The sequence below is a fragment of the Bombus huntii genome, unplaced genomic scaffold (assembly GCF_024542735.1).
Source record: "Bombus huntii isolate Logan2020A unplaced genomic scaffold, iyBomHunt1.1 ctg00000157.1, whole genome shotgun sequence".
NCBI classification, from domain to species: Eukaryota; Metazoa; Arthropoda; class Insecta; order Hymenoptera; family Apidae; genus Bombus; species Bombus huntii.
Window position 1 is genome coordinate 57,233 of NW_026099398.1, and position 8,271 is coordinate 65,503.

Consider the following 8,271-nt stretch of genomic DNA (forward strand, 5'->3'; position numbering starts at 1 on the left):
GCTATCCACCTGTAAACAAATGACATTTATAACTATGCACATAACTTTCACTTAATGTTTACCAATATATATATACACGCATGTTGTAAAGTAGGCAATATCTATTGATAATCCAAGTGACTCGTAAAATAAGTCGTTATATTTACCATTACACGCACATATATATATATATTCAAAGACAAGCTATAATTGTAATAAAAAAAGAAAAAAGGGGGAGAGAAAAAAATATATAAATATAAACTTTTTATATATATAAAATAATAATAATAATAAAAGGTTATTCTTATTTCTAATAAACCCGAGAGTAAGAAACAATTTAATAAATTGTTGATAGGAAGATGAACCACCTAGTCATCATACTCACCCTCATCAAAATAACATACGGCCTGGTAGGATATGACTGCAACGGCAACCACCTCAATGTTACCACTATCTCTCTAAACTCCATCGGGGATTGCAGCATACAGCCTACATTGACTGAAACCCAAGATATTTATATACAATTACTTCAACTCTCAGAATTTGAATTTACCAACGTAAGGCAATGCAAGGTGCAAATAACTCGAATTGTATATTACTGTGGCATGCATTCTCACACGTCGGCAGTGCATAACGGATTCGCCGAATACCTCCATGAAACAACCGCCCAACAATGTGCAAGGATGCACCAAGACGGCACGTTTTCACTCGGACCACAAAACCTTATAGTTGGTCTAAAGGATAATGCAACAGAAACAAGGTCGCTTGTCCTAGCCGGCAAGCTAACAGACGACGGCAGCTGCCAGGGAACACAGTATGTAGACCCATACGGGAGCTGGGAAAAGGTCGTCGTACAAGCAACAGTAAGGATAAGTTTAAAATCAGCAGTCGTGCCAGTACGGATCGAGGCGAACAAAATTCTACTGAAATCAGGAACGGTATGTACCTTTAGCGAAGGAAACTGTCTAGACGCTGAAGACGGATACACTTATTGGCAACCACAACCACCCTCACCATGCAAATTTGATCAGTACGATGTACTATATGAAGGAATTGCTACAAGGATCCAGGAAATAAAAACCAACAGAGAATCAGCACAACCAGTTTACGCACTAACAACGCAGGAAGTAACATTTGCACTGACTAAAACCGGAGAACAGCCACTGTGTGGATATACCCTACTATCCACCGAACACCCCAAATTGTTCCTATTAGAAACAACAAGAGGAAATACGTTCATCTCCAAAAGAAAGACAGCAGTCGAAAACTTGGACATATTCGCATACGTCAACTCAAAATTCATTTACGTAGAGAAACATATTAAACGACAAATGACAACATTGTACCATGATATATTGACACAAAGATGTACCACGCAGAAGAAACTAATAGAGAATGCTTTAAGCTTAGCAATCTTACTGCCCGATGAATTTGCCTATACCATAACCAAAACTCCAGGACACATGGCCCTGATCGCAGGAGAAGCAGTCCACATAGTCAAATGCATTCCGGTACAAGTAAAAGTACGACATACAACAGAATGCTACTCGGAACTACCTGTTTGGCAAGGGAATCGCACCGCATTTTTAACGCCAAAAACACACATTCTAACGCAACACGGAAACCACAGAGAATGTAGCGCGGTACTACCTACACTATACAATATCGACGGACTCTGGCACAAATTCGTACCAAAACCCATGGAAACAATTGCACCACAGGAACTCCGCCCGGACGTACGTCAAACGTGGCAATATTCAGCACCATCGTCGTTGGCCACGAGCGGAATATACACCCAAAAGGACCTCGACGCACTTCGGGACCACGTCATGTTCCCGGCAGAAAAATCTGCAGTTTTGAACACATTGGCCAGAGGAGCAACAGGAAAAACAATCGTCCCTGGAACAGTAAACATTCTGGGAATAATGGACGAAAACACATTAACAACAATAGCAAAAAATACCGTATCAAGCTTATGGAATGGTTTTATGGAATTTGGAACTGTCAGTGCAGCAATATTTGGAATACTTGTAATATTTAAATTAATCAAGACGATAATAGATATAGCCATACACGGATACCAGTTACGTGAAACTTACGGATGTGGAATCGCCCTATTAGGAGCAATATGCGGCTCAGTTACCCACCTGCTACTATACCTCAAAGGAAAACGAAATATCGATGATCAAACGGCACAACCTAGAGGAATATCGATAACACCAGTAGTCACTCAACAACCAACGCCATCTACATCCGCCTTGAGCGAACTCAGAGACACCATCAGTCAAATTTCCTTTGGAAATTTGAACTCCAAGGGCGGGGGTGTCACGTCCCGCGCTCCGCACGCGCCGTAACGAGAACAAGAAAACTATTCTATACAAAACGCGCGAATAAAGATTTGAATACACAAACGAACACACGGCACCACGAAACTAAAGGAAGGATTAACAAAGTGAGGGGCGACTAATAAATCCAATCAGTATAAAATAAAATAAAATAAATAAAACCAGCTGACGGATTGAACGAGTTACGAACCAAATAAATAAATCAGGAAATAAGAATAACTGCAGAAAGGGAAATAATTGAAAACGCCAGAAATACGAGTATATATATAAATATATTTTAATCAATCAACTTGAAGAGTTACATATAAGTATAAACATATACGCTAGGCACATAATAATTAGTATATATTAGAGTTAGCGCTTATAATACTATGCAATAAATACAATATTATCAATTTATGAAATATAAGTATATACAAAGTTAAAAACTAATACATACAATATTGTATTATTAAAGAAATAAAAGTTACATTGTCAGAAACATATATATATGTGTGCGCATTCTATTAAACAGATACATATTTGAAACTAGCCTACGTTCCGGTAAAGAATTATAAAATATGAACTACATTACGAAACATGCATGTCTATATATATATATTATATTCTAAACTAAACTACTATTAATGTACGCTCGAATCGACAATCTAAGATACAGGCTACGCTCCGGTAAAGAGTTATAAAATAAGAACTACGCTACGAAACATGCATGTCTCTATACAAACATATAAAAACCTATATTCTAAACTACTACCAATCTATGTGATTTCTACAATCTAAAATACATACTTAAAACTAGCCTACATGCCGGTAGAGCATTATAATATAAGAATTACATTATGAAACATGCATGTCTCTATACAAACATATAAAAATCTATATTCTAAACTACTACTAATCTATGTGCATACTACAATCTAAAATACATACTTAAAACTAGCCTATATGCCGGTAGAGCATTATAATATAAGAATTACATTATGAAACATGCATGTCTCTATATAAACATATAAATAATTCATTTTTCTAAACTAAAACTACTATTAATAATCTACAAAAGAAATAGAACACACAACGCAACACTTGGGACTAAGCGACAACTTGTCGATAACCCAAACGCTCAAAATAATCAACATCGCAACGACCTGAGTAATTGCATACAGAAATTCTATCATCAAACACAAATATGTAAACACACACTAAACGCACAATAATCTAGAAACAAAACCTTCAATACTATGTTGTCACACTACAAGATATATATGTATATATGAAATCAAATGATTGACACATAACCTCAAATACACAACACTATATCACTAAAGAATCTGAATGAAAATCACTTTGCCAGAAATATATACATATATACGCGTGCGTGTGTGTGTGTTCTATCTTATTAAAAGAAATTAATATAAAATAAATAATTAACATTTCATTTCGTATGAACACTATATGGGCAAGAGAGATATGCATATAAATACGTATATATATATATATATATATGTATGTGTGAGTGCATATGTTTTATATTATCGAATACTCTATGAAATAAACTACTCGAAACAATAAATAATGCAATCAAAGAATTACAAAACATTAGCTATACTGAAGTGACACACAACATAAACATATATATATACGTATATTCACACGAGTTACACTATTGTCGCTTTAAAATAATATTAATAAATAAATGTTCTAATTGCGGTAGAATAAGGAAAAACGAGCGACAGACGAAAATTACTTCGATATCAAACAAAACTAAAGACCCGTCACTAAAAACTTTACTGATGACATTTATGAGCGGCCATGTTGGATTTACACGCGTCATGGCGACAGGAATATTAGGGATTAATGGAAGTCAGGCGCGAGAAACAAATCATGAAAACACATTGTTAACACTTTTCTTTAATAAATTTTATGGGCAACTACAAATATAAAAATATATATATATATATTTAAATAAAAGGGGGAAATATAAAATAAAAAAAAAAAAAAAATTAATTAATTAACAAACGTAAAATAGATAACCTAACACTGTCAGACTAAAAAAATATATATATATATATATATACACATATTGAACACAAAATTAATAATAATAAGGAACATCAAAACAGCGAACCAACAAAATTGAGGCATCTACAATAAATCAAAATCGAAGCAAGGAGCTCCGGGATAAAGTTCGCTGAACTCACACATACACCAATAGCGCACAACAGGGGAAATTCCCTTTCTCCCAGAAGCATGGTGACGAAGATGCGCCTCCAAAACCTCTTCGGGAATTTCATTCGCAAAACGAACTTTCACGCAACGCTCGGTATCGACGATTTCAACCAGAGGGGGTTCCCTCTCCAATATGACGGTCTCCGCATCAAAGAAACTCTCGTCGAAAGTAACTAAATCGTCAAAACCCAATTTCGACACAGCCTCGGCACCAATGTAAAACAGTTCCTCCAAACTCCCCGACACTCGTGGTCCATCACAAGGCCGCATGCGCTTGATGGGTTCCCCTGAGTCGCCCATGGGCTCTTCGGAATCCCTCTTTCGCTTGGGCTGGAAACAACACGGTATATTTTAAATAAAACGAAACAGGACGAACCAAACGAACTAAAAATAAGACTAAATACGTACCAGGGAAGTCTGGAAAGGAACCTCTGATAGAAACGACTCAGCAAACATGGTTCGAACGTCGATCACCGAAGCCTAAGGAAATAGCAAAAAAAAGGGAAAAACAATCAAAATCACAAAACAATCTTAATATGCAAACATCCAAACTTACGCAAAACAATTCGAAGGAGGAGGTCTTTGTTATGGGAGAGCAGCGGAGTTGCGCGTGTTGCCCGAGCAAACTTTAAAATAATAATGATGCTGCAGCCACCAGCCCTTCCACGCGCCAAAGAAACACCGGTAATTCCCACGGTACAGCACGTGGAAGTTTCTCGCGAAACGGACTAGATCAGCGTGGAATGCCTCAAATCTCCTAGACGCTAGCTCAGCGGAAACACAAGACTGATAAAAACTAAGTCGAAATATGGTATTTACATTTTGTCACGTACGATTCTAAGAAGCCCAAACTGCAACATCCCGATTCCCACGGAAGCGTACCCCCAGCGGACCACCACCTCGTGGGGGATGGCATTATAAATAAGCGATGCAACATAGCGCGGAGTTCATAATCGGTTGATTTTTATTCAGATCATTACCAGTTCATAATCGGTTCATTTTTTATTCAGTTCATAATCAGTTCTTTATTCAGTGCATTATTAGCTCATTATTCGTGCATTATTCGTTCATCAGTTTGCGATCGTTTGTTACTACGGCTCATTATTCTTTGCGTCTAGAAATTTGTATAAGTATTTTGCGTTTCGGGGTCTTTAGTTTTTCGATAAAGAAAAGAGAGTCGCGATTAAATAAAGTAAAATTTTAAGTCTTCATTGCGATATCAATTCAGTTAGCAAGTCACTCAATTTGTATCGAAATAGTTTAATAAAGTAAAGGTTGATAGAAAACTATATTCGAGATTAAATAATAAACCCAACAACCTTCGACGATCACCGGGACAGCTGGAGTGATGGCACCCGATAGCACCTTTTCCTCAAGGTAAGCAAATTAAATTTAAAAAAAAAAAACTTTCTTCTTCTCTGGCAATCTCGTTGTCCTCGAGAATTGAATCAAAACCTCCTATCATCGATTTCGTTTACGGTTTTTAAGATAGAAACATTGCTTAAATTTTAAACAAAGGAGTTGTCCGTTGTGTCGGCTTGTGCGAACGGTGTTTTCAGCTACTGAAACACCCACTGATCTTCGCATTCCTCCTCCCATTGTTGGTAAAATATTACCCATCTTTGGGCAAGGCTTGCGAAATCACACAAGTCCCGCTCAGAAAGGACTAATAAATATATCGTCGGGGTCAATTGAAAATCAAGAACGATACCGGTATTGCTATTAACCGATATTCTTGCCATTCTTGCATGCGATTATAAGAAAGATATAACAAAACAATCCCTCCTTCGGGAAATTAACCAAAAGATCGTTCGCTATGTCGGCTCGTGCAAACGGTGTTTTCAATTATCGAGAACACCCATCGATCTTCGCCTTCCTCCTCCCACTGTTGGTAAATTATTACCCGTCTTTGGGCAAGGCTGGCGAAATCACACGAGTCCCACACAGAGAGGATCGTTAGAATTATCCTCGATAGCTAAACTCAAAAGGCAAGAAAATCGTGGCGATAGAATCCATCGGGGTAAATGAATTGAGTTTCGGTCTTAACAGCGAAATTAAAAGAGAAGAGGAAGTCAAACGAAACAATAAATTTATATAAAACAACAACCAATCTCACATTCCTATCTAATCCAGCAACGCTAAAATATATATATCTAGCTAATCGAATATATATATATATATTAACCTAACCCATTTCACATTCAAGTAAAAATCCGTTCGACGAGGAAAAATATTTATTGTACCCAGCTTTAATCCTCTCCCGCGCTAGTATCCCTGCGCATAGCAGGTTAGCCGAAAAGTGAAATTCGTTTACCAGTTGCATTAAGCGTCAGTTAACGATACCCATTAAACGCAAAAGAAAATAATAAAAAATAAAATATTTTGAAATAGTCTTTGGACTATTTCTGGTGGCAGCAACTACCGTATTAATTAATAACCTAAATCGGAATTAAATACACAATAATATCATTTTAATTTATTTCCTTTCCGATTAAATTCAAAACTCAAACTCAACTATAAAAAAAAAAAAGAAAAAATTTTTCAGTAAAATTCAACCTTAGATTTGATCGATTTAAACAAACAAATTGATACGTAACACCGTCATTTCCTTCCCGTTGGAGATATTTCGACGTTTAAGCACTCGTTGAACTCCATTTCACAGTGCTAATGCAATGCACAACGTTTCAGCATCGAAACAATCAAAATATCTCGCAAATCGCGAAGATTTCGAAAATTTTGATGAAAAATAGCCGTCATTTCCTTTCCGTTGGAGATATTTCGACGTTTAAGCACTCGTTGTACTCCATTTCACAGTGCTAATGCAATGCACAACCATTTAAGCGTCGAAACAATCAAAATATCTCGCAAATCGCGAAGATTTCGAAAATTTTAGCGAAAAATAGCCGTCATTTCCTTCCCGTTGGAGATATTTCGACGTTTAAGCACTCGTTGAACTCCATTTCACAGTGCTAATGCAATGCACAACCATTAAAGCGTCGAAACAATCAAAATATCTCGCAAATCGCGAAGATTTCGAAAATTTTAGCGAAAAATAGCCGTCATTTCCTTCCCGTTGGAGATGTTTCGACGTTTAAGCACTCGTTGAACTCCATTTCACAGTGCTAATGCAATGCACAACCATTTAAGCGTCGAAACAATCAAAATATCTCGCTAATCGCGAAGATTTCGAAAATTTTAGCGAAAAATAGCCGTCATTTCCTTCCCGTTGGAGATATTTCGACGTTTAAGCACTCGTTGAACTCCATTTCACAGTGCTAATGCAATGCACAACGTTTAAGCATCGAAACAATCAAAATATCTCGCAAATCGCGAAGATTTCGAAAATTTTGATGAAAAATAGCCGTCATTTCCATCCCGTTGGAGATATTTCGACGTTTAAGCACTCGTTGAACTCCATTTCACAGTGCTAATGCAATGCACAACCATTTAAGCGTCGAAACAATCAAAATATCTCGCAAATCGCGAAGATTTCGAAAATTTTGATGAAAAATAGCCGTCATTTCCTTCCCGTTGGAGATATTTCGACGTTTAAGCACTCGTTGAACTCCATTTCACAGCGCTAATGCAATGCACAACCATTAAAGCGTCGAAACAATCAAAATATCTCGCAAATCGCGAAGATTTCGAGAATTTTAGCGAAAAATAGCCGTCATTTCCTTCCCGTTGGAGATATTTCGACGTTTAAGCACTCGTTGAACTC

At 36.9% G+C, this 8,271-nt stretch overlaps 1 long non-coding RNA gene across 1 annotated transcript; it reads right to left on the bottom strand.

Annotated features, from left to right (window-relative positions):
- Positions 1-4,847: 4,847 nt before the first annotated feature.
- LOC126877389 (uncharacterized) lies at positions 4,848-5,498 on the bottom strand. The gene is made up of 3 exons (XR_007694976.1): positions 5,107-5,498; positions 4,959-5,030; positions 4,848-4,880 (listed from the first exon to the last, which is right to left on the bottom strand). It is a non-coding gene; the product is annotated as an uncharacterized LOC126877389 (long non-coding RNA).
- Between the last annotated feature and the right edge of the window lie 2,773 nt (positions 5,499-8,271).